This window comes from Tachyglossus aculeatus, chromosome 5 (assembly GCF_015852505.1).
Source record: "Tachyglossus aculeatus isolate mTacAcu1 chromosome 5, mTacAcu1.pri, whole genome shotgun sequence".
In the NCBI taxonomy this organism is placed as follows: Eukaryota; Metazoa; Chordata; class Mammalia; order Monotremata; family Tachyglossidae; genus Tachyglossus; species Tachyglossus aculeatus.
Window position 1 is genome coordinate 65,126,191 of NC_052070.1, and position 27,210 is coordinate 65,153,400.

At 44.9% G+C, this 27,210-nt stretch overlaps 1 non-coding gene across 1 annotated transcript; it reads left to right on the plus strand.

Moving 5' to 3' along the window:
- The first annotated feature begins 9,393 nt into the window (after window positions 1–9,393).
- LOC119929240 lies at window positions 9,394–9,531 on the plus strand. The gene has a single exon (XR_005451373.1). It is a non-coding gene; the product is annotated as a small nucleolar RNA SNORA7 (small nucleolar RNA).
- The last annotated feature ends 17,679 nt before the right edge of the window (window positions 9,532–27,210 follow it).

Here is a 27,210-nt window from a genome sequence, read left to right on the forward strand (position 1 = left end):
ATGTTATAAACAATAATAATAGTTATTATTATAATAAATTTTTTTTAAGTGAGCATTGGTTGGAGAAGCAGCATGGCCTAATGGCAGTAGCATGGGCTGGAGAGTTAGAGGTTATGGGTTCTAATTCTGACTCCACCACTTGTCTGCTGCGTGACCTCGGGCAAGTCACTTAACTTCTCTGTGCCTCAGTTACCTCATCTGTAAAATGGGGATTAAGACTGTGAGCCCCATGTGGGGCTCTTCAATTGCCTTAGAGTCTAGTAGAGTTCCCTCTCCTGAATCAGAACTCAAGAAATGCTGCTGCTGCTTGCAGATCATCATCATCATCATCAATCGTATTTATTGAGCGCTTACTATGTGCAGAGCACTGTACTAAGCGCTTGGGAAGTACAAATTGGCAACATATAGAGACAGTCCCTACCCAACAGTGGGCTCAATAATGATGGCATTTGTTAAGCGCTTACTATGTGCAAAGCACTGTTCTAAGCGCTGGGGAGGTTACAAGGTGATTAGGTTGTCCCACTGGAGGCTCACAGTTTTAATCCCCATTTTCCAGATGAAGAAACTGAGGCCCAGAGAAGTGAAGTGACTTGCCCAAAGTCACACAGCTGACAGTTGGTGGAGCCGGGATTTGAACTCATGACCACCGACTCCAAAGCCCGGGCTCTTTCCACTGAGCCACGCTGCTTCTCTGTAAACTCCTTCACTAGACTGTAAGCTTCTGGAGGGCAGGAATCACATCTACCAACTCTATATTGATATCAATATCAATATCTGCAGCATCCAAGCTCCCACTGTCCTTACAATAATAACTGTGGTATTTGTTAAGCGCTTACTATGTACCAAGCACCTTTCTACGGGTTAAATGCCTGGCATATAGTAAGCGCTTAACAATAGCATTAAAAAAAAAGATTGACTGGATGCAATAACTCAGTAATGGAAGGCCTACTTGCTGCAAGATATAGATTGCCTAAGAGGCATCTTGTGATACCACGGAAATAGGAGAGAAGCAAGACTTTAACAAACCTGTGCTTCGGCGCAACCATCAAGTTAAGGAGCAAAGGTGACAGGTGATGAGATGTCAAAGCAGAAGAGATGCAGGGCACCACAAATCCCAAGGACGTAACACGGCTCTGTTCTCGCCATGATGGTACTTCTGAAAAGTGAAGAGGGCTCCAATCCCATCCCTGATAAGGAGGGAATGCTGAAGAGAATCAATCAATCAATCAATGATATTTATCGAGTACTTACTGTGGGCAGAGCACTGTACCAAGCCCTTGAGAGAGTTCTAATCCCGGGTCCTCCACTTGTCTGTTGTGTGACCTTGGGCAAGTCACTTAATAATAATAATAATAGCATTTGTTAAGCGCTTACTATGTGCAAAGCACTGTTCTAAGCGTTGGGGAAGATACAAGGTGATCAGATTGTCCCACGTGGGGCTCATCCCCATTTTACAGATGAGGTAACTGAGGCACAGAGAAGTTAAGTGACTGGCCCAAAGTCACACAACGGACAATTGACAGAGCTGGGATTTGAACCCATGACCTCTTACTCCAAAGCCCAGGCTCTTTCCATTGAGCCACGCTGCTTCTCTGTGCCTCAGTTACCTTATCTGTATAATGGGGATTAAGATTGTGAGTCTCCCGTGGGACAGGGACTGTGTCCAACCATTACCTTGTATCTACCAAAGCACTTAGAACAGTGCCTGGCACATAATAAGTGATTAACAAATACTGTAATAATAGCAATAGTAATAATAGACTGTGAGCCTGCTGTAGGGTAGGGACCGTCTCTATACGTTGCCAACTTGTACTTCCCAAGTGCTTAGTCCAGTGCTCTGCACACAGTAAGCGCTCAATAAATCGGATTGATTGAATGAATGAATAATAATAATTACAATTGAGTGCGCAGGCAAGATCTCTGCCCAGAAGGAGCTTAGAGTTCATTGTTCCCCGCAACACGCTTTCTACCATTGAAGACAGAGGACTGCAAAATGTACCAATCTTCTCAACAGGCAAAAATATCTGGATGTCACCACAGCTGTCAGAGCCATGAGAAATGGAAAAGCGCTTGGACTTGATGTCATATACCTAATACCAGGTAAGAGCAAGAAAGGAACCCCCGGCTCTGAGAACTTTTACAAGCTGTTCCTCAACATGAGCCAATGAGGAAGTGCCTCAGGATCTCAAAGATACCATCCTCATCACCATCTTCAAGGAGAAAGGCAAAAAATAAGATTAGGTCGATAAATTGAAGCATCTCACTGACTGGCTGACTGACCCCCGGGCATTTTCATTCATTCATTCATTCATTCAATCGTATTTATTGAGCACTTACTGTGTGCAGAGCACTGTACTAAGCGCTTGGGAAGTACAACTTGGCAACATACAGAGACAGTCCCTACCCAACAGCGGGCTCACAGTCTAGAAGGGGGAATGAAGGGCATGACATAGTGAATAGCACACAGGCCTAGGAGTCCAGAGGTCATGGATTCTAATCCCGCTCCACCACTTGTCTGCTGCGTGATGCCAGGCAAGTCACTTCACTTCTCTGGGCCTCAGTTCCCTCATCTGTAAAATGGGGATTAAGACTGTGAGCCCCATGTGGGACAGGGACAGTATCCAAACTGATTAACTCATATCTACCCCAGTGCATAGAACAGTAATTGGCACATAGTAGGTGCTTAACAAATACCACAATGATTATTATTTGTCCTATTCCATTTATTCTATTCAGCCATGCTGGAAGATGAAAAAGAGTAAACTCTAGATTGGAAGCTTGCTGTTGGCAGGGAATGCATCTATTTACCTCTTATATTGTACTGTCTCAAGCACTTAGTACAGTGCTCTGCACACAGTAAGTGCTCAATAAATTGGATTAATTGATTGATAAAGGAGACGAGGAGGCAGGTATAGGAATGCACTTCTGCACCTCTGGGAAACTCCTCCACCTCAAAAGACTTCACACATCACCCTAGAAACAGTCATTCAAAACCTGCAGTATGCAGATAATAATAATGATAATAATAAAGATGGCATTTATTAAGTGCTTACCACGTGCAAAGCACCGTTCTAAGCGCTGGGGAGGTTGCAAGGTGATCAGGTTGTCCCACGGGGGGCTCACAGTCTTAATCTCCATTTTACAGATGAGGTAACTGAGGCACAGAGAAGTTAAGTGACTTGCCCAAAGTCACACAGCTGAAAGTTGGCAGAACCGGGATTTGAACCCATGACCTCTGACTCCAAAGCCCAGGCTCTTTTCCACTGAGCCACGCTGCTTGTCTGATGGCTGAGGTCTTGGAGGTAGTCAGTCAATCAATTGATCCACAGCATTTATTGAGCGGTTACTGTTTGCACAGCACTGTACTAGGCACTTGGAGAGAGTGATACAACAGAATTCACTGACACGATCCCACAGTCCGGAGGCACATGCCGAAAGAGACATGTAGTTGGAGTAGTAGTACTAGTATTTATTGAGCATCCCTTTAGTGTGTTGCAGTGTATTAGCTGCTTGGGAAGCACAGAATAAAGAAGTGGTCTTTTCCTTGTCATTCAATCATTTATTCATTCAATTGTATTTATTGAGCACTTACTGTGTGCAAAGAACTGTATACGCACTTAGCACTGTACTGTCTACCGGGCATTTACACTGTAATGGGAGAGACAAACATTAGATTATTTACAGGTAGGGTGGGCAAAATTAATAATTGAGTAGACATTTACACAGATGCTAAGGAGGGTTCATAAATATTAGAGTTGATGAAGGGATTATATGACTCAGGGTGCTGGGTAACCAATTGCAGAAAGGTTGTTGGAGGAGGTGGAATTTTATAGGGTTCTGAATTTGGGGAGAGCTGAGCTCTCAGATGTGGGGAGGGAGGGAATTCCAGGCTGGGAGAACAGCGGGAATGAGAGGATGGAGGCGGGGATATTGAGAGGGCCCCAAAGTAGAAGTAAAAGTTTGCTTGGGAAGAACAAAGACAGTGAGTTTTATTTTGTTTGTTTCTTTCTTTGTGTTTTAATGGTATTTGTTAAACACTTACTGTGTGCCAGACACTGAGCTAAGCAATTAAAACAGGTAAGTACACTCTACTTATAACAGATAAGCATAGTGATTTGCCCAAGGTCACACAGCAGGCAAGCGGGGGAGGTGGGATTAGAACCCAGATCTTTCCAACTCCCAGGCCCATGCTCTTTCCACTAGGCCACACTGCTTCTCCAAGTTGGGGAAGGGCAGGTGAAAAGAGCTGAAAAGTAATACTGGGCCAGACAGTAGAGAGCCTTATAGTCGATTTGGGGGAATTTAAGCCAGTTTAATTTAATTAATTTAATAATGGTATTTATTAAGTGCTTACTATGTGCAAAGCACTGTTCTAAGCACTGGGAAGGTTACAAGGTGATCAGGTTGTCCCACAGGGGGCTCACAGTCTTAATCCTCATTTTACAGATGAGGGAACTGAGGCCCAGAGAAGTTAAGTGACTTGCCCAAAGTCACACAGCTGACAATTGGCGGAGCCGGGAAATGAACCCACGACCTCTGACTCCAAAGCCCGGGCTCTTTCCACTGAGCAACGCTGCTTCTTCAGTTGCGAAGAATTTAAATGTAAACTGTTTTACCGAAGCCACCAGGCATTATGGGCAGACAATAAGTCTAAAGAAAAATAAGGCAATGAATCAGTCTGCATCAGGAAAACCATACATGCAACCAAAAAGTTATACTGGCAACATGGAGCTAAATGCTGTCGCAGAATTCTTTTACGTAGACAGTATGCTGACGACATTGCAACAAAAGACAAAGGAGTAGAAAATCCAATTTTTAAAAAGTCATCGCATCCTTTGGAACACGGCCAGACCAAATGAAATAACTGCGTGGTTCCAGATTCCAGACCAAACTACGGGTCTACAGAGTTGTACTGCTCTCCAAAATCCTCTCCAACTGAGAGATCTGCACTCCTGTTCTCACATCCATCTTCTTGAACATTAGTGTCACTTATGAGTTATACTCAACATCAATCGATCAATCAATAGTATTGATTGAGTGCTTCTTGCATGCAGAGCACTGCAGGTACTGAGTGCTAGGGAGAGTGTGTGCAGCAGAGCTGGTAAACTTGATTTTTTCCCCTCAAGAAGCTTATGATCTGTCAGATGACAAGGCAAGATCACGCATATTGAAGACCGGGAATGAACTCGGTCTTCGAGATCAAAGCGACGCTCAATGAGACAATCACTCTTCTCCCTCTTCAAATCCTTATTGAAGGCACATCTCCTCCAAGAGGCCTTCCCTAACTAAGCCCTCCTTTCCTCTTCTCCCATTCCCTTCTGCATCACCCTGACTTGCTCTCTTTGTTCACCCTTCCTCTCAGCCCTACAGTACTTATGTAAATAATAATAATAATGATGGTATTTATTAGGCACTTACTATGTGCAAAGCACTGTCCTAAGTGCTGGGGGGATACAAGGTGATCAGGTTGTCCCACTTGGGGCTCACAATCTTAATCCCCATTTTACAGATGAGGGAACTGAGGCACAGAGAAGTTAAGTGACTTGCCCAAAGTCACACAGCTGACAAGTGGCGGAGCCGGGATTAGAACCCATGACCTCTGACTCCCAAGCCCGTACTCTTTCCACTGAGCCATGTTGCTTCTCTGTATATATCTGTAATTTATTTATTTCTATTAATGTCTGTCTCCCCCTCTAGGCTGTTAGCTCACTGTGGGTAGGGAATGTGTCTGATTATTTTTATATTCTAATAATAATAATAATAATGGCATTTATTAAGTGCTTACTATGTGCAAAGCACTGTTCTAAGCACTGGGGAGGTTACAAGGTGATCAGGTTGTCCCACGGGGTGCTCACAGTCTTAATCCCCATTTTATAGATGAGGTAACTGAGGTCCAGAGAAGTTAAGTGACTTGCCCAAAGTCACACAGCTGACAATTGGCGGAGCCGAGATTTGAACCCATGACCTCTGACTCCAAAGCCCGTGCTCTATTGTACTCTCCTAAACGCTTAGTACAGTGCTCTGCACATAGTGAGAACTCAATAAATGCAATTGAATGAATGAATGAAAGCTATGTTGGGTGGGACACATGAGGAGACTGAATGACAGTGGTACACAACTGGCAGAGAGAGAGTTAAAATTAAGGAACAAATTCAAGGAGGACAGAAAAAACATTTTAAAGACGCAGTAAAACACAGCTGCAGAGAGTGCTACATCCCAGCTAAAAACTCAAAGTCAGTTGTCAACGATAGACTAACAAAGTGGTAACTACTATAAAGGAGCTGCTCTTTTTTTTTTAATGGTATTTGTTAAGCGCTTACTATGTGCCAGACACTGTACTAAGTAATGGGGTAGATACAAGCAAATCAAGTTGGATACAGACTATGTCCTACATGGGCAGTCAGTCAGTCAGTTAATGGTATTTATTGAGGACTTACTGTGTGCAGAACACTATACTAAGCCCTTGGGAGAGTGCTGCATAACAATAAACAGACACATTCTCTGACCACAACAAGCCTACAGTCTAGAAGGGGAGACAGACATTAATAGAAATAAATACATTTCAGATAAGCACATAAGTGATGCAGGGCTGGGAGGGTGGATGAATAAAGGGAGAAAGTCAGGGAGACGCAAAAGGGATAGGGAGAAGAAGAAAGGAGGGCTTAGGCAGGGAAGGCTTCTTGGTGGAGATGGGCCTTCAATAAGGCTTTGAAAAAGGGAGAGTAATTGTCTGTCAAATATCATCATCATCAATCATATTTATTGAGCGCTTACTGTTTGCAGAGCACTGTACTAAGCGCTTGGGAAGTACAAGTTGGCAACATATACAGTCCCTACCCAACAGTGGGCTCACAGTCTAAAAGGGGGAGACAGAGAACAAAACCAAACATACTAACAAAATAAAATAAATATAAAAAAAAAAATATGAGGCAGAGCTCGCAGTCTTGATCCCCATTTTACAGATGAGATAACTGAGGCCCAGAGAAGTGAAGGGATTTGCTTAGGGTGACACAACAGACAAGTGGCTGAGGCGGGATTATTCATTCATTTGTATTTATTGAGTGCTTACTGTGTGCAGAACACTGTACTAAGCGCTTGGGGATTAGAACCCTTCTGACTCTCAGGCCCATTGTGTATCCACTTGGCCACACTGCTTTCTAAGGAACAAGAAATAAGGTGGCAAAAAAAAGAAACCCAGCAAACGTGAGTCCTTTCAGTCACAAGATGTGGCTGGGATTGTGGTTCTCTCACAGACAGATTCATGGTGAATTTCACCATTAACGCTGCCTTTTGCAAATATGAAGGACAACTACATGTCTATCTGAAGTGTCTGCCTCCCATCATAATTGTGTTTACCATAGACCTCTAAAGGGGAGATAGCTTTGAGTGGGATCTGATGATGTCTAATTAGCATCTCCTGGTCCTGTGCCGACAGGTCTAATAGCCTTAGTTTAGAGTTTGAATTTAAATGGAAGAACTGGGGTATTTGTTAAGTGCTTCTGTGCACCAAGCACTGTACTAAGTGCTTGAGGAGATACAAGATGATCAGGTTCCACATGGGGCTCGGAGTGTACAAAGGAATTCCCATTTTACAAATGAGGGAACCGAGGCATCGTAGGGCTAAGAGGCTTGATGAAGGTCACATGGCAGGCAAATCATGGTGTCAGGATTAGAACCCAAGTCCTCTGACTCTCAGGAATGTTCTCGTGCCTCAATCCTGTCTTCCCTTGAAGAAAAAGAGAGAAACAGTTTGGCCTAGTGGAAAGAACATGGGTCTTGGAATCAGAGGACCTGAGTTTTAATCCCGGCTCTGTCTCATGTCTGTTGTGTGACCTTGGTCAAGTCACTCAACTTCTCTGTGCCTCAGTTACCTCATCTGTAAAATGGGGCTTAAAGACTGTGTCCAATCAGACTAGTTTATATCTATCCCAGCACTTAGTACAGTGACAGGACCAAAATAAGTGTTTAACAAATACCACAAAGAAACGAACAAAAAGAGCTACCACGAAGCAATTAAGGAAGGCAATGTGTCCAGGTGAACTATCCAGTCGAACTGACTGAAAGCTCGTTATGGGCGGGGAGTGTGCCTCTTTATTGTTATGTCATACTCTCCCAAGTGCTTAGTACAGTGCTTGGCACACAGTAAGTGTTCAATTAATCCAACTGAAAGAATGAATCAAATGAGGGGAGTTATTGAATGGCATATGATTGAGAGTATCAATGGTATTTATTGAGCCCTGGTCCTAAGGACCAAGAAGAGTACAAGAAAAATAAGAGACATGGCCCCTACCCTCAAAGACCTTACAGTTTAACAGGGGAACTGACAAACACAAGTATTTGGAGCAGGAGAAAGTGATAACGCCACAACACCTGCATTGCATGGATGCTTGCGTGTCTTGTCTTATCCTGTTAAATTGTTTCTGACCCATAGCGACAACACAGACGCATTTCTCCCAGATCGCCCTGCTCTCCATCTGCAATCGTTCTGGTAGTGTATCCACAGAGTTTTCTTGGAAAAAATCCAGAAGTGGTTTACCATCGCTGCCTTCTGCAGAGGAAATTTGAGTCTCAGTCCTCAGCTCTCTCCCATGCTGCTGCTGCCCAGCATGGGAGAGTTTTGACTTGTAGCAGATTGCCTTCCACTTACTAGCCACTGCCCAAACTAGGAATGGAATGGCTATGCCTCTGCTTGACTCTCCTTCCCGTAGCTGAGACTGTTACAGTACTGGAAACTCTCCAGGTGAGACCCTGAGAAGGCCGTATGAGGGTATACGACAAGCATAAATAGGTGTGATTGTATACCCAGAAAATCAGCCTAAGATAGCATCGATAGGAAAACATGTAAGTATTAATCAGGGTGTGTCTAGATGAGAATGAATCCTAAGGGAAGGTGTGACAGCACAAGTGTCACGGGTGATTAATGGATTTATGCCACCCAGAAATAGAGTTTATTTGGGGAAAGTAGGTTTTCAGGAGGGATTTGTAGATGGGGAGAACTTTGGACAGCGATCAGTCTGAGCTACCCTAACTCACCCTGGGTCATTCAATTTCTACTCCCAGCCAGAAAAACAAAAGAAAACACTTCACACTTTTGAAAAGAGCATAGGCCAGGGGAGAGAGCCTGGGCTGGGAAATTGGAGGATCTGTGTCCTAATCCCAGCTCTGCCACTTGCCTGCCATGTGGCCTTGGGTTAAGTCATTTCTCAGTGGCTCAGTTTCCTCATCTGTAAAACAAAGATTCAGTACTTGCCCTCTCTCCTTCTTAGACTGTGAGCAACATGTGGGACAGGGACTATGCCCGACCTAGTTATCTTGTATCTACCCAGTGTTTGGCACATAGTAAGCACTTGAATATCTTTATTTTATAATTATTTATAATGCTAGTAATAATAATCCCTCTCAGGGTCGCCCCTGGAGAGTTTCCAGTACTCTACCAGTCTCGACTGTGGAAGGGAGAATAAAGCAGAGGCCTACCCATTCCATTCCTAGTTTGGGCAGTGGCTAGCGAGTGGAATGTGAACTGCTACAAGTCAAAATTCCCCTGTGCTGGGCAGCAGTGGCATTGGAGACAGTTGAGGGTGGCGACTCAAGTTTACTGGGCAGATGAAGGCAACGGTAAACCTCTTCTGTATTTTTACCAAGAAAACTCTACGGATACACTACCAGAATGATTGCAGATGGAGGTGGGGCATTCTGGGAGAGATGCGTTCAAAGGTTGCTAGGAGTCGGAAATGACTTGACTACATAAGACAAGAATAATAATAATAATAATTATCATTTACAAAGCCCTGGTGACTACAACCTGATTCTCCATCTCATTCCTAACAGCGAGACAATTTCCCAGGCCTCTCTGTGAAGGTCAGTCTTATTGAGTAAACTACTTTGGGAAGGAATGTTAATCCCTTTTCTTTGTAATGGCATTTGTTATGCTCTTACTAAGTGCCAGCCTGTACTAAGCACTGAGGTAGATACAAGCTCATCAGGTTGGACACAGTCCATGTTCCACATGGGGCTCACAGTCTTAATCCCCATTTTATAGATGAGGGAGCTAAGGCATAGAGAAGTGAAGTGACTTGCCTAAGTTCAAACAGCTGGCAAGCAGTAGACCGGTGATTAGAACCCAGGTCCCTCTGACTCCCAAGGCCGTGATCCATCCTCTAGGCCACACTGCTTCTCTCAGAGTTTTCAGAGATCTTTCAAAAACCCCTTTGATAGTACCTCTGTGCCCTGAAAGGGCTTGTCTTGTCTAAAACTGTTGTCATCTCAGACCCATAGTGATGCCAAGGACGCATCTCTCCCAGAACGCCCCACCTCCATCTGCAGTCATTCTGGGAGTGTATTCATACAGTTTTCTTGGTAAAAATACTAAAGTGGTTTACCAGTGCCTTCTTCCACTCAAGCGACTTGAGTCTGTGCACCCTCAACCCTCTCCCATGCTGCTGCTGCCCATATGAGTTTTGAGTTGTAGCAGATTGTCATCCACTGCCCAAGCTAAGAATGGAATGGATATACCTCTGCTTGACTCTCACTCCCATCGTCAAGACTGGTAGAGTACTGGAAACTCTCCAGCTGTGATCCTGAGAGGGGTCGAAAGGGCTATAGGCCTCAAATCCAAGGAGTCTCACATCTCAAAATCCATTCTCTCCCTTTCATTCAATTCATTCAATCGTATTTATTGAGTGCTTACTGTGTGCAGAGCACTGTACTAAACACTTGGGAAGTACAAGTTGGCAACATATAGAGTCCCTACCCAACAATGGGCTCACAGTCTAGAAGGGGGAGACAGACAACAAAACAAAACATGTGGACAGGTGTCAAGTCATCAGAATAAATAGAAGTAAAGCTAGATGCACATCATTAACAAAGTAAGTAGAATAGTAAATATGTACAAGTAAAATAAACAGAGTAATAAAAGAGGGGGCTCAGTCTGGGAAGGCCTCCTGGAGGAGGTGAGCTCTCAGTAGGGCTTTGAAGGGAGGAAGAGAGCTAGCTTGGCAGATGTGCAGAGGGAGGGCATTCCAGGTCAGGGGGAGGATGTGAGATTGGGGTCACCGGTGGGACAGGTGAGAATGAGGCACAGTGAGGAGGTTAGCGGCAGAGGAGTGGAGGGTGCAGGCTGGGCTGGAGAAGGAAAGAAGGGAGGTGAGGTAGGAGGGGGCAAGGTGATGGACAGCCTTGAAGCCAAGAGTGAGGAGTTTTTGCCTGATGCGTAGGTTGACTGGTAGCCACTGGAGATTTTTGAGGAGGGGAGTAACATGCCCAGAGCGTTTCTGCACAAAGATGATCCAGGCAGCAGCGTGAAGTATAGACTGAAGTGGGGAGAGACAGGAGGATGGGAGATCAGAGAGGAGGCTGATGCAGTAATCCAGTCGGGATAGGATGAGAGATTGAACCAGCAGGGTAGCAGTTTGGATGGAGGGAAAGGGCGGATCTTGGCGATGTTGCAGAGGTGAGACCGGTAGGTTTTGGTGATGGATTGGATGTGAGGGGTGAACGAGAGAGCGGAGTCAAGGATGACATCAGGGTTACGGGCTTGTGAGACGGGAAGGATGGTAATGCCATCTACAGTGATGGGAAAGTCAGGGAGAGGACAGGGTTTGGGAGGGAAGATAAGGAGTTCAGTCTTGGACATATTGAGTTTTAGATGGCGGGCAGACATCCAGATGGAGATGTCTTGAAGGCAGGAGGAGACACGAGCCTGAAGGGAGGGAGAGAGAGCAGGGACAGAGATGTAGATTTGTGTGTCATCAGCGTAAAGATGATAGTTGAAGCTGTGGGAGCGAATGAGTTCACCAAGTGAGTATAGATGGAGAACAGAAGGGGACCAAGAACTGACGCTTGAGGAAGCCCTACAGTAAGGGGATGGGAGGGGGAGGAGGAGCCCGCAAAGGAGACTGAGAATGAACGGCCGGAGAGAGCAGCTAAGCCACAACTGAACAGTAACAACTCTGGGGCTGGGGGTTGGCACCCTCAAAAATATGCCAGTCATAGGGCTTTGCCCTTTAAGAGTCTCCAGGGGCAGGGGAGGGCAGCCCAGCACCTGTTGCTGACATGACGTTTCCCCAAGAGTGCCCAGAGGGCCTGGGAGCCAGAAGGACCTGCTCTCTAATCCCTGCTCCACCAATGGTCTGCTGTGTGACCTTGGGTGAGTCACTTCACTTCTCTGGGCCTCAGTTCCCTCATCTGTAAAATGGGGATTTAAACCATGAGCCCAAGTGGGACATGGACTGCGTCCAACCTGATTGGCTTGCATCTTCCCCAGCGCTTAGTAAAGTGCCTGGCAAGTAGTAAGCTCTTAACAAATGCCATTAAAAAAATAAAGAAAAGCCAGACAGTCTGCCGCTTTCTGAAGGCCAAATTCCAAGATCATAGGGCAGCTTGGGAAGCAATGTCTCCGTGCAATGTGCAGAATCTGAAACCGAAATAGGAAGAGGATGGAAAGAAAGCGTCAGCTGAACTGCAGGGTCACAGTGGCCTGCCAAAAGCATAGCGGGAGAGGAGATGTTTTCCAAGTGCTACTGAGCCCCAGCAGTCCCAGACCAGGCCACAGAGGCCTGATTCTCAGGTCCACTGCTCCTCTTAAACTCTCCCTAGAATGGAAAGCATGGAGAACCTAGGGGGACACATCTGGGCCTGTTATCTCCTTGGCAAAGACTTCTGGTGGTGGTGTTTAATAATAATTGTGGTATTCGTTTCCACAAAGCACTTTCTTTCATTCAATCATATTTATGGTGATGATGGCATTTGTTAAGCACTTACTATGTGCAAAGCACTGTTCTAAGCACTGGGGAGGTTACAAGGTGATCAGGTTGTCCCATGTGGGGCTCACAGTCTTAATCCCCATTTTACAGATTAGGTAACAGGCACAGAGAAGTGACATGCCCAAAGTCGCACAGCTAAGTGGAGGAGGCAGGACTAGAACCCATGACCTCTGACCCCCAAGCCCTGGCTCTTTCCACTGAGCCACGCTGCTTGAGCACGTACTGTGTGGAAAGCCCTGTTTTAAGCTCCTGGGAAAGTACAATATAACAAGTACAATATAACATGCTGGGAAGAAGCTTGGAGTTGTGGAAAGAGCACAGACCTATGAGTTAGAAGGTCAGGGGTTCTAATCCCAGCTCCATCACTAGTCTGCTGTGTGACCTTGGGCTAGTCACTTTCCTTTTTTGTACCTCATCTGTAAAATGGAGGTTGAGACTGTGAGCCTCACAGTCCCTGCCCACAGTGAGCTTACTTACTACGTGCCAGAGCTGGGATAGTTACAAGCTAATCGGTTTAGACACAGTCCCTGTCCCACACTGGGCTCATAGTCTCAATCCCCATTTTACAGATGAGGGAACTGAGACACGAAGAAATGAAGCGACTTGTCCAGGGTCACTCAGCAGACAAGTGACGGAGCCTGGGATTAGAACCGGAGTCTTCTGATTCCCTGGCCCATGCTCTTTTCCCTAGGCCACGCTGCGTCTCAGCGGCTTCTCGGGTTGACTAGAAGGAATAGCGTGAACTGACTCTGGGATAAACACTCCAAAGTACTGGTTCCTTGCCTCAGGACACCAGGACACAAGGTACTTCCATGTTACCTCGCCAGCCGGAATAGCTTTAGGAAAAGCCCCCAAAACTCCCAGTGGGTCCACACGAGGAGGCCGTTGCGGTTCTTGCTATCTTTGTCTCGGAATGGCAGCCAAGTAGCGTACCTTTGGATCACACAACCAGTGTCAGGTTATTTTAACCTTTTCCCTTGAAAAGGCCAATACAGCTCTCTCTCCCCAATTCATGGCAAGCAGCCCTTGTAACACGCATGGAATATTTTTCCATTCAGAACGAAACAAGAAGCGGATCTCCTGCCCTTAAATTGGAAACTGTATGAATTCAAGCTCACACGAAGGTCTTACACACAAAACAAGAAATGTCCAGACAACAAATACAACACAGTGGTGTTTTGCTACATCAAGCACTTCCTGTGGTCCAAGCCCTTTGTTAATTCCTGGGGCCTAATAATAATTGTGGTATCTGATAAGGGCTTACTGTAGACTGAGCACTGTACTAAGCGGTGGGTAGATACAATATAGGCAGATCAGAGACAATCCTTATTCCCAAAGGAGACTCACAGCCTGAGGGAGAAAGAACAGGTAATTTAACCCATTTCACAGATGAGGAAACTGAGGTGGTGAGAATTTAAATAATTTGCTAAGGTTACACAGCAGGCAAGGGGTAGAAATGGGACTAGAATCTGAAGCCAGTAACTCACAGTTCTGTGCTCTTTCCAATAGGTCCCTCTGGTTCCCAATAATAATATGATAATAATAACTGTGGAATTTGTAAAGTACTTACTATGTGCCAGGCAATGTACTAAGAGCCTGGATGGATACAAGCAAATCGTGTTGGAGACAGTCCCTGTCCCACATGGAGCTCACAGTCTTAATCCCCATTTTACAGATGAGGGAACTGAGGCCCAGAGAAATGAAGTGACTTGTCCAAGGCTACACAGCAGACATGTGGCGGGGCCAGCATTAGAACCCATGGCCTTCTGACTCCCGGGCTCGTGCTCTATCCACTATGCCACGTTGCTTCCCTGCATTGGACCTGAGATAAGTTGTATCCAAGAAGAAACAAACGATAAGTTCATGGTATTTGTAGGAAGGTTCCCCGGATGTCTACTGCCTATAATAATAATGATAATAATAGTAAATTGTGGCATTTGTTAAGTGCTTACCATGTGCCAGGTACTGTACTAAGCACTGGGGTAGATACAAGATAATCAGGTTGGATACAGTCCCTGTCCCATATAGGGCTCACAGTCTTAACCTTCATTATATAGATGAGGGAACTGAGGCACAGAGAAATGAGGTGACTTGCCCAAGATCACACAGCAGACAAGAGACACATAGCTCTTTCCACTAGGCCACACTGCTTCCCTAACAACCGCCCTTAGCCTGGCGAAGATATAATGCTGCGTTAGCACTTAAATATGCGATGCATAGACCTGCACCTTCTAATAAGTAGTTCAACTTTCCTAGTATTGCCGATAGCTTTTGTATCTTTTTTGAATACTAACTGTGGTATTTGTTAGGCCCTTACTTTGTCCCAGGCACTGTGCTGAGCTTGGTGCAGATGCAAGAAAATCATGCTGGACATAATACCCGTCCCACGGGGGCTCACCATCTAATTAGGAGGGAGAACAGGCATCAAATCCTCATTTTATGGACCAGGAAACTGAGGCCCAGAGAAGTTAAGTGCCTTGACCAAGGTCACACAACAGGTAAGTAGCAGAACCAGGAGTAGAACCCAGGTCCTCCGACCTCCGGGTTCGTGCTCTTTCCAGGAGGCCCCAGTGATCTTCACTCCTTCTTACTTTTGATGCCACTATTTGTAAATAATTTGTTTCTGGCTTTTTTCCCCCATTTTACTGTAAACTCCTTGAGGACAGAGACCTCTTCTTTTACTTCCATTGCATTCGAAATGCTTAGCACAGTGCTCTGCATACAGTTGGTGCTCAGTAAATACCACTGAGGGATTGACTGAAAGGGTGAATACCACTTAGTCTCTGTAAGGTGTTCGAATCAAATGGAAGAAGACACCACGTATGCAAATACTCAAGCAAAACTGAGTCCACATGAAATAAGATTGTTAGTAATGACAATAATAAAGATAATAATAATAGTAATACTAATAATGGTATTTCTTAAGCATTTACCACATGTCAAGCACTGTTCTAAGCTGGAGTAGATACAAGGTTAGCAGGTTGGACACGGTCCCGGTCCCATGTGTGGCTCAGAGTCTAAGAAGGAGGGAGACCAGATATTGAATCTCATTTTACAGATGAGGGAACTGAGACCCAGAGAGGTAAGTGATTTGCCCAAGGTCCCACAGCAGACAAGTGTCAGAGCTGGGATGAGAACCCAGCTTCTCTGATTCCAAGGCCCGTGCTCATTCCACTGGACTACGCTGCTTTGTTACAACACAAATGGCATATAATAATAATGATGGTAGTATTTGTTAAGCACTTATTATGTGTCAAGGTCTGTTCTAAGCACTGGGGTAGAACAGGTTGGACACAGTCCCTGTCCCACGGGGGGCTCACAATCTTAATCCCCAGTTTACAGATGAGTTAACTGAGGCCCTGAGAAGATAAGTGACTCACCCAAGGTCACAACAGACAAGTGGCAGAGCAAGGATGAGAACCCAGGTCCTTCTGAATCCCAGGCCCATGATCCATCCACTAGGCCAGGCTGCTTCTGGTGAGCTTTAACAAATACCATAAAAAACAATCCATCCATGATAGCTATTGAGTGCTTATTATGAACGGTGCACTGTTCTTAGCACTTGGAAGAGTGCAACAGAGTTGGTAGACATGTTCCTGCCCCACAATGAGTTTACAGTCTAAAGGCAGGGAGTTTCAGGCAGCATCACAAAATCTTGGTGACTAGACCAAGATTCGACCATAACTGAAGAGGAGAAGCTGCAATGTACATAAACCCTGAGTGGGGCTACTAAAGACTGATTTGAGAGGGTTGGTAGGTAATCAATGAAAGCTTCCTGGAGGAGACAGGCTTTGCAGATAGGGAAAGCTGTGGCCTGGCAGATGTGAGGGGATGAAAGTCAAATCCATCACTTAGTAATAATAATGGCATTGATTAAGCACTTACTATGTGTCAAGCACTGTCCTAAGTCCTGGGGTAGAAACTAGTTAATCAGGATTAATCATACATGGGGCTCACTGTCTAAGTAGGAGTGAGATTGTAAGCTCATTATGGGCAGGGGAAATGTCTGCTAATTCTGTTGTACTCTCCCAAGAGCTTAGTATGGTGCGCTGCACATAATAGCAATAATAATTATGGAATTTTTTAAGTGCTAAGTACATGCCAGGCACTGTACTAAGTGCTGTTGGTGTGATACAAGCAAATTGGGTTGGACATAGTCTCTGGCCTATATGAGGTTCACAGTCTTAATCCCCACTTTACAGATGAGGAAACTGAGGCCCAGAGAAGTGAAGTAACTTGCCCAAGGTCACATATGGCAGATTAGAGAGAAGAACCCAGGTCCTTCTGACTCTCCAGGACAGTGCTCTATCCACTAAGCCATGCTTCTGACATATTGCACTCTTCCAAGAACTTAGTATGGTAATCTGCACAGAGGAAGCACTCAATCGATACCACTGATTGATTGATTGAACAGGTATTCAATCCCCATTTTACAGATGAGAAACTGAGGCACAGAGAAGTGAAGTAACATGCCCAAGGTCACCCAGCAGTCAAATGGCCATGCCAAGATTAAAATCCAGTTCCATGCCCATTCCACTAGGATGATGCGCTTGACTTGGTGTATTCCAGCCATCATTCATTCATTCAATCGTATTTATTGAGCACTTACTGTATGCAGAGCACTGTACTAAGCGCTTGGGAAGTACAAGTTGGCAACATATAGAGACGGTCCCTACCCAACAGCAGGCTCACAGTCATGCTTCCTCACTTGTCTCCCCTCCTCCATCTCTTCCCTCTTCAGGGTGACCGAGGTCATCTTCCCTCTTCAAAAACCTCCAATGGCTACTCATCCCATCTCCGCCACTTGTCAGCTGTGTGATCTTGGGCAAGTCACTTAACTTCTCTGTGCCTCACTTACTTCATCTGTAAAATGGGGAAGAAGCCTGTGAGCCCCACTTGGGACAACCTGATTACCGTGTATCTACCCCAGCGCTTAGAACAGTGCTTGGCACATAGTAAGTGCTTAACAAATACCAACATTATTATTATTATTACCGTTTTCCTCTGCATTGAGTAAAAACTCCTTACCATCAGCTCTCTCTTCTTCTGTCATATCTGCTCACTTCATCCACAGCTCTCCAGCTCACGCCCTCTAAGCTCACCTTCTTACTCTCCCCTCGTTCCCCATTCTCAGCTTCTTTCTCGTGTCCTTCTCCCTGACTGGCACTCCCCGCACCCTGCAAATCACCCAAACCACAGTTCTCACTCTCATCCAAGGCCACACTTCATGGAAGAAGCCTTCCCCAATCCCTCATCTCCTCTCCAAGTCCAGGTCAAATCAACCCGACAAGTCCCAGTCCCTTATGTACTTCCAGTTACTCGTAGCACTTTTGTATATCAATTAATCAAGCAATGGTATTCATTGAGCACTTAATACAGGCAGAGCACTGCTCTAAGTGATTGGAAGAGTACAATACACCAGAGTACTGTACATCAGAGCAGTACAGTGCTCTGCACACAGTAAGCGCTCAATAAATACGATTGAATGAATGAATTAGAGGAAATGTTCCCTGCCCATAATGAGCTTACATTCTAGAGGATGAGTTTGCAATAGATATTGGTTTGTGTTCTCTATTTACTTAGCCCTCTATCTCATCTCTTTAATCTCAGGTCAATCTTTAATCTCAGGCCAATAAGTGTCTTTTAGACTGTGAGCCCAGTATTGGGTAGGGACTGTCTCTATATGTTGCCAATTTGTACTTCCCAAGCGCTTAGTACAGTGCTTTGCACATAGTAAGCACTCAATAAATGATGATTGGCACCTTCCTGTCTACTCCTCTCTAGACTGCAAGGCTTAGTGGATAGAACAAGGTCTTGGGAGTCAGAAGTTCATGGCTTCTAATTCCCACTCTGCCTCTTGTCTTCTGTCTGACCTTGGGCAAACCACTTCACTTCTCTGTGCCTCAGTGACCTCATCTGTAAAATGAGGATTAAGACTGTGAGCCCCATGTGGGACAGGGACTGTGTCCAACCTGATTACCTTGCATCTACCCCAGTACTTAGAACAGTGTTTAGCATATAGTAAGTGCTTAATAAATACAATAACAATAATGATAATAATAATGCCAACTCTGTTATATTGTGTGCTCCCGAACACTTGGTATGGTGCTCTGCACACAGTAAGCGCTTAGTAAATACAAGTGATTAATAATAGTAACGATAGCATTTATTAAGCGCTTACTGTGTGCAAAGCACTGTTCTAAGCACTGGGAAGGTTACAAGGTGATCAGGTTGTCCCACGAGGGGCTCACAGTCTTCACACCCATTTTACAGATGAGGGAACTGAGGCCCAGAGAAGTGTAGTGACTTGCCCAAAGTCACACAGCTGGCAATTGGCAGAGCCGGGATTGATTGACCGAGTCTGTTTTCCTTGCTTCAGCTGTTGTTGGTTGGGTGGAATCACCCCTAGAGGTTCACTTCTTTTTCCCAAGTCCACCCAACTGCATAAGTTTGAAACAGTTCCAACTCCATCTCCGAACCCACTCATGCCAATTTACACCCGGCTGAGATGGAAGCAGCAATCCTCCTACCTAAAAATGAGCCCCATGCAGGGCAGAGACCCTGTCCAACCTGATAACCTCGTTTGTTTTTTTTTTGTTTGTTTTTTCTTGTGGTATTTGTTAAGCATTTACTATATGCCAGCCACTGTTCTAAGCACTGTGCTAGATACAAGCTAATCAGGTCGGACACAGTCCCTGGGCCATGTGGGGCTCCCAGTCTTGATCCCCATTTTACAGATGAGGTCACTGAGGCCCAGAGAAGTGAGGCAACTTGCCCAAAGTCACCCAGCAGACAAGTGGTGGAGCTGGAATTAGAACCTAGGTCCGTCTGAATTCCGGGCTGGGCTCTATCCGCTAGGCCATGCTGCTTCCCGTTTCTTGTTTATACCCCAGTGCTTAGAACCTTGCTTGGTACATAGTAAGTACTTCACAAATACTAAATATAAAGCAAGGTGACAGTCTTGTCTCATGCTGGCGTTTCCAAATCATAGCGATGCCATGGACACATCTTTCCCCGAACTCCCCACCTCCACCTGCAACCATGCTGGTAATGTATCCATGGAATTTTCTTGGTAAAAGTACTTTTACCATTGCCTCCTTCCATACAGTAAACTTGAGTCTCCGCCTTCGACTCTCTCCCATGCTGCTGCTGCCCAGCACAGGGGAGTTTTGACTTGGAGCAGATTGCCTTCCACTCGATAGCTACTGCCCAAGCTAGGAGTGGAATGGGTGTGCCTCTTCTTGACTCTCCCTCCCGTGTTCAAGACTGGTAGAGGACATGGAAACTCTCCAAGTGCAACCCTGAGAGGGGAAAGTGACAGTAGGAGAAGGAAAAATGAGACACAGCATGATCTCATGGATACAGCACAGGCCTAAAAGTCAGGAGACTCGATTTCTAATCCCAGCTCCGCTATTTGTCTGCTGTGTGACCTTGGCAAGTCACTTAACTTTTCTCTGCCTCAGTTCCTTCATCTGTAAAATGGGGGGTAAGACTGGGAGCCCCTTACGGGGCATGGACTGTGTTCAACCTGATTAGGTTGTATCTATCCCATTGCTTAATACAGTGGTTGACATATACTAACCACTTAACAAATACTATAAAAAAATAGGAGATTCCTGTTTGAAGCATTAGCAGAACCTCCCTTCTCCATGACTTGACCTTATTATAGTTGGCGTTCCCACCATTCAACTCCCGTCGTCGAAGAGCCAAGCCGCAGTAAATTTTGGAACTTCATTTTCTCCTACAATTGCCACTGGAATCTCTGCGGATTGAAGGTCAGGCGGGGAAATCATGCCTTTTTCCATTTGTTGCTGAAGGCTCGACTCAGTGACGTTTATTAACGTCCCTCTGTAATTGAAACTCATTCATCACGCAGGAGTTCCCCGAGTCATCGGCTGCATCGGGTTTCCAAATCCACCCATTTATAAAGCTGTCGTGAAGAGGAAGACAGGCCATCTGTTTGATAAGTCCCAGACTTCGAACAAAGCAGAGACAGCTCTTTGGCACAAACTGTCAGCTCTGCGCCCTGTGGATCTCTTTCCAGCTTGTGTTTTTAATCCGCAGCAAATAGACTTGAAAATCCCGAGCGTGGTGTAAAAAGAGCTTGCTTATGGCTCTGGATGAATTTGTCTTTCTCGGCCAGGATTGGTTTTTCCCACACCTCACTTCTGTCCCAAAGAGAAGTTTCGTATAGTTATGAGTGAATGAAAAAACTGCCGAATGGACGCACATGCCAAGTCCTGGCTGAGGGGCGTGACAGTGTGATAAATAAGGAATGAAACTGGCAGGGAGAGGAATGATTTTATCCCATGCAGCATTGGAAAAACAAATCGCTATATGAGTCCTGTGTTTGTGGGCAAGTGTTCTTTACAGTCACCTTCCAGAGTTTCCACCTGGGGATGATAACAACAATAATAATAATAATAATAATGGTACTTGTTATGTGCTTACTACATACCAAGCACTGTTCTTAGCACTGGGGTAGATACAAGTTAATCAGGATGGACAGAGTCTCTGACCTACATGGGGCTCACATTATTAATTCCCTTTTTACAGATGAGGTAACTGAGGCCCAGAGAAGGTAAGTGACTTGACCAAGGTCACACAGCAGTCACATAGCAGAGCTGGGATTAGAACCCAGGTCCTTCTGAGTCCTTTTATCCAGTAAGCCAAGTGGAGTATTTGTTAAACACTTACGAGGTGCCAAGTTCTGTACTAAGGGCAGAGGTAGACACAAAATAATTAGGTCAGGTAGCGTCCTTATCCTCCATGGGGCTCGCAGCCCAAATGGGTGGGAGAATGGGTCTTTTATCCCCCCTTTACTGAGGAGAAAGCTGAGGCACAGAGATGTTCTATAACTTGCCCAAGGTCACACATGGGAGGCAGGCGGCCCAGAGAAGTGACTTGTCCAAGATCACAGAGCAGACATGTGACAGAGCTGGAATTAGAACTCAGGTCCTCTGAATCCCAGGCCTTGCAGCTCCTTAATAATAATAATAATAATGGCATTTATTTAAGCACTTACTATGTACAAAGCACTGTTCTAAGAGCTGGGGAGGTTACAAGGTGATCAGGTTGTCCCACGGGGGCTCACAGTCTTAATCCCCATTTTACAGATGAGGTAACTGAGGCCCAGAGAAGTGAAGTGACTTGCCCAAAGTCACACAGCTGACAATTGGCAGAGCTGGGATTTGAACCCGTGACCTCTGACTTCAAAGCCCGGTCTCTTTACCACTGAGCCACGCTGCTTCTCTGTGCCTTGTGGGCGGGGATCAATCCTACCAACTCTAGTGTTGTTTACTCTCCCATGGGTTTGGTACAGTGCTCTCAGTCAATACCATTCGTTGATGTCTTGCACTCTTCCCCTCTCATATTCAACACTGAGGGGAGCAGCCCCCATAGGGGATATTTCCTCAATCTGTCCCCCTCTTGGACAATGAGCCACAGTGGGCTCGCAGTCTAAGGGAGAAGGAGAAAATATATTTAATTCCCACTTTAGAGATGAAGAAACTGAAACTCAGAGAAGTCAAGTGACTTGCCCAAGGTCACAAAGCAGGCAAAAAATGGAGCTGGGATTAGAATCCAGGTCTTCTGAAAGCCCTACTGAGAGCTCACCTCCTCCAGGAGGCCTTCCCAGACTGAGCCCCCCTTTTCCTCACCTCCCCATTCCCCCCTCTGCCCTACCTCCTTCCCCTCCCCACAGCACTTGTATATATTTGTACAGATTTATTACATTATTTATTTTACTTGTACCTATTTATTTTGTTAATGATCATCATCATCAATCGTATTTATTGAGCGCTTACTGTGTGCAGAGCACTGTGCATTATAGTGCACTGTGCACTGTGTATAATGATGTGCATTATAGCTATAATTCTACTTGTTCTGATGATTTTGATTTTACCCATCTACATGTTTTGTTTTGTTGTCTGTCTCCCCCATCTAGACTGTGAGCCCGTTGTTAGGTAGGGACCATCTCTATATGTTGCCGACTTGTACTTCCCAAGCACTTAGTACAGCGCTCTGCACACAGTTAAGCACTCAATAAATACGACTGAATTCCATCCCTATGTCTTTCCATTAATCCTTACAGCTTCACAACATATATGATATGGAAAAGTTTCCAGGAGCTTCTGCTGGCAACCAGGCACGACAGCAAAAGGAAACTTTGAGAGGCGACTTACAGCAAAAGCAGAGTTGTACTGATAAGTGAAATTTCTTCACGCTCTTTCTTTTTACAGGCTATATTTAGACTTGTGACACAATTGGTTCCTAAAACTGTCTCTTAAATTGAAACCTTGTAAATGGAAACCATTTTTCTGACAGGAACAATATTATAAAGAAGCAGCGTGACTCAGTGGAAAGAGCCTGGGCTTGGGAGTCGGAGGTCATGGGTTCTAATCCCGGCTCCGCCACATGTCTGCTGTGTGACTTTGGGTAAGTCACTTAACTTCTTTATGCCTCAGTTACTTCATCTGTAAAATGGGGATTAAGACTGTGAGCCCCACATGGGACAACCTGATCACCTTGTATCCCCCCAGCACTTAGAACAGTGAATAGTAAGCACTGAACATATGCCATCATTATTATTTATTATCATGATAAATGTGATTTTTAAAAATGCGACTTTAGTACTTACTCTGTGCCAGGCACTGTACTAAAGGTAATCAGGTTGGAAAGCCCATGTCCCCACATGAGGCTCACAGTCTTAATCCCCCTGTTACGGATGAGGGAACTGAGGCACAGAGAAGTTAAATGACTTGCTCTAGGTAAAACAGCAGACAAGCGGTGGAGCTGGGATTAAAACCCGGGTCCTCTGGCTCCCAGGGCCCAGGCTCTGTCAATTAGGCCATGCTGCATTCTTGGTTACTTGAACCAAGGTCAGATACCCTATTTTCATCAAAGTTATCCAGAATTGAAGAATATAGCTATATTAATGGCTCCCATTGCATCAGAGAGGTTTCATAATGTTATTATGGTATCTGTTAAGTTCTTACTATGTGTCAAGCACTGTTCTAAACCCTGAGGTAGATATAAATTCTAATCCTGCCTCCACCACTCATCTGCTGTATGACCTTGGGTAAGTTGCTTAACTTCTCTGGGCTTCAGTAACCTCATCTGTAATATGGGGATTAAGACCATAAGATCCACGTGGGATATGGACTGTGTCCAACCTGATAGGTTTAGATCTGTCCCAGTGCTTAGTAGAGTGCCTGGCACATAGTAACTGCTTAACAAATACCATTAAAAAAAACCCAAAACACTGAAAGGAAGGAGCGTGGAGGAAAGGTTTGAGGGTTTCAGTAAAAACAAGGCCTCAGACGATGATACATTCTGGCTGAAAATGGGAGCTGATTATGATGGATAGACTAAAATAACATGCTAAAATCAGGAGTGGAGTGGCTCTTTTTGAACAGAAAATTCATATGAATTGAGCTACATGAATGGTTTCATTCATTCAATCCTTCACTTATTCATTCTATCATATTTATTGAGAGTTTACTGTGTGCAGAGCACTGTACCAAGTGCTTGGAAGAGTACAACATAACTATAAACACTTTCCCTGCCCACAACAAGCTTACAGTCTAGAGGGGGAGACAGACATTAATACAAATAAATAAATTACAGCTGTGTCCGTAAGTGCTGTAGGGCAGGGAGGAGGGATGAATAAACACAGCAAGTCAGGGTGATGCTAAAGGGAGTGGGAAAAAATGAAAGGAGGATTTAGGGAAGCCTCTTGGAGGAAATGTAGCTGCAAACAACCAATAGGACAACCTAGCAAAATAATAATAATAATGATGGCATTTATTAAGCACTTACTATGTGCAAAGCACTGTTCTAAGCTCTGGGGAGGTTACAAGGTGATCAGGTTGTCCTGGGGGGGCTCACAGTCTTAATCCCCATTTTACAGATGAGGTAACTGAGGCACAGAGAAGTTAAGTGACTTGCCCAAAGTCACCCAGCTGAGAAGTGGCAGAGCTGGATTTGAACCCATGACCTCTGACTCCAAAGCCCGGGCTCTTTCCACTGAGCCATGCTGTGCACACTGTGGGCACAGCTTTGCATTCCACATGGGCCTTTCCAGTCATATGCACGTCCAAATATGAATTTCACATTTGGTGGCATCTTCCTCAAGTTCATAGGGCAACTATGGATATATAAAAAATGGGTTATTTGCCTAAAAATCACTAGTCAAAACTGATGTGTTGTAAAGCTGAAATGGGGCAAATCTAGACTCATCATAAATGCCACTCACCTAAACTTGAACATATGTTGGGGATGGTGGACACTTGCAGATGTTGATTGATTACTAATAATTTGTTGCCATAAGCTTGGGTTTTTTAACCTATCAACTTCCATCCTGCCAAGAGCCAGACCGGAGAAGCTTTGGAAAGGAATGGAAGGGGTACTGGGAGACTTCTAGCCAGGGAAACTGGAAGCAACTGTTCATTCATTCAATCGTATTTATTGAGCACTTACTGTGTGCAGGGCACTGTACTAAGCACTTGGGAAGTACAAGTAGGCAACATATAGAGATGGTCCCTACCCAACAGTGGGCTCACAGCCCAGCTCCTAGCTGGTTCTCACGTCAACTCCCAGCTTGCCTGGTCCCAAGTTCCACTTGGCTAACTCACTCCATCCATTGACCCCTTCCCCAGAATTCTTTTTTTTTTTAAGGGAATTTGTTAACCACTTACTATGTGCCAGCCTCTGTACTAAATGCTGGGATAGGTACAAGCTAATCAGGTTAACACAAGCTAATCAGAAAGACCTGAGTTCTAATCCCAGCTCCGTCACTTGTTTGCTGTGTGTTCGTGGGCGAGTCATTTCTCTTCTCTGGGCCTCAGTGAGGTCATCTGTAAAGTGGGAATTAAGACGGTGAGCCTCATGTGAGACACGGACTATGTGCAACTTTTTTACTTTGTACCTATCCCAGCGCTTAGTACAGTTTCTGGCACATAGAAAGCACCTAACAAATACTATTTAAAAAAAAAAAAAGGTCAGAACAGTCCTGTCTGTCTCCCCCTTCTAGACTGTGAGCCCGTTGTTGGGTAGGGACCATCTCTCTATGTTGCCGACTTGTACTTCCCAAGCGCTTAGTACAGTGCTCTGCACACAATAGGTGCTCAATTAATATTATTGAATGAATGAATGAAATGAGGTTCAGAGTCTTTATACCCATTTTCCAGATGAGGCAGCTGAGGCACAGAGAAGCAAAAGTGATCCATTACCACAGAGGATGCCACCATCAGTGACCTCCCCATCATTTGATGGGCTCATTGATCTAGTGATTCTCTATTTGGAACTTGGCCATCTCTTTTATCCCTGAGAGAGCCTTCCTTCTGAAAAGCCAAATAAAGCCACACAAGCACTTTCTCAGCTCTTGGAAGTTATACACTCCCCATGTGCTCTTTGGCAAGAGAAACTGGGTTTACCTTTCGCAGTTGGTGTGCTTACCCAAGCATATCCTCAAGGGTGATTTCCCGGCATTGACCTAGTAGAGTGAGTCGACCGAGTAATAAACTCAAGAGCAGAAGGCTGTGGTTACTCTGATTTACGCCAACTGGTTGGAAAGTCCCCGGACTTTAGTGAGTCTCACAGTCCTTTTCTAAAAGAGAAATCACACCTCCCCACCTCTTAGACCTCATAAATGTGAAGGGAGTGCTGATGAAAACCTCTCTTGGTGGAAGAGATTAGCAAACTACTGACTATTATGATGTGAGACAATTGCAACCATAACCTAAAAATGGGCAATTCTTAACTGGCCCACATTTCAGTCCTCTTATCTGGAATTCATTGTTGAAACAGTTGCAATCGATATTGTGAAACAGTAGTTCTTTGGAAAATGACTTTAAGTGTTCCAAGTAGAAACCCAGCACTACACTCAGTTAACTCTTCTTGTTTCAAATGATTTTATTTCTCCCCATATTCAGAGTTGGTTCTCACCAAGGCGGATTTCCAAATTAGGAATCTGAATTGACCAGCCCTACGAGGATTCAAGTAGAGACAGAAATAAAGGGAGAAATGGTCTCACAAGATGTTATACAAATTCTGCCTTTAGTCTGTCCCTAAAGACTTTTTTTTCCACTGAACTTCCCCGTGTAGTGCTATTAAAGCTACAAACACCCGGATAATTCTTTCCACCAAGAATGGAGAAAAAAGAGGTTCCACTGTCTTTCATGCATCAATCAAGAGGTGACCTGGGAGCATCCCCAATCAATCAATCAATCAACAGCTTTCATTCAATGTTTACTGTGTGTTTGGCATTGCGCTAAGCACTTGGGAGAGTACATCCAGCCAAAGACAGAAATGGCCCTTTCAGCCACCCCTCATCAGTTATTTTATGCCATGACCACAAAAACAAAACAATTCACTGTTTTGTCCTTCACAATGGGTTCGATGAAATCCTAGCCAGAGATTCTATGCATAATCCTGAGTTGACCTGGAA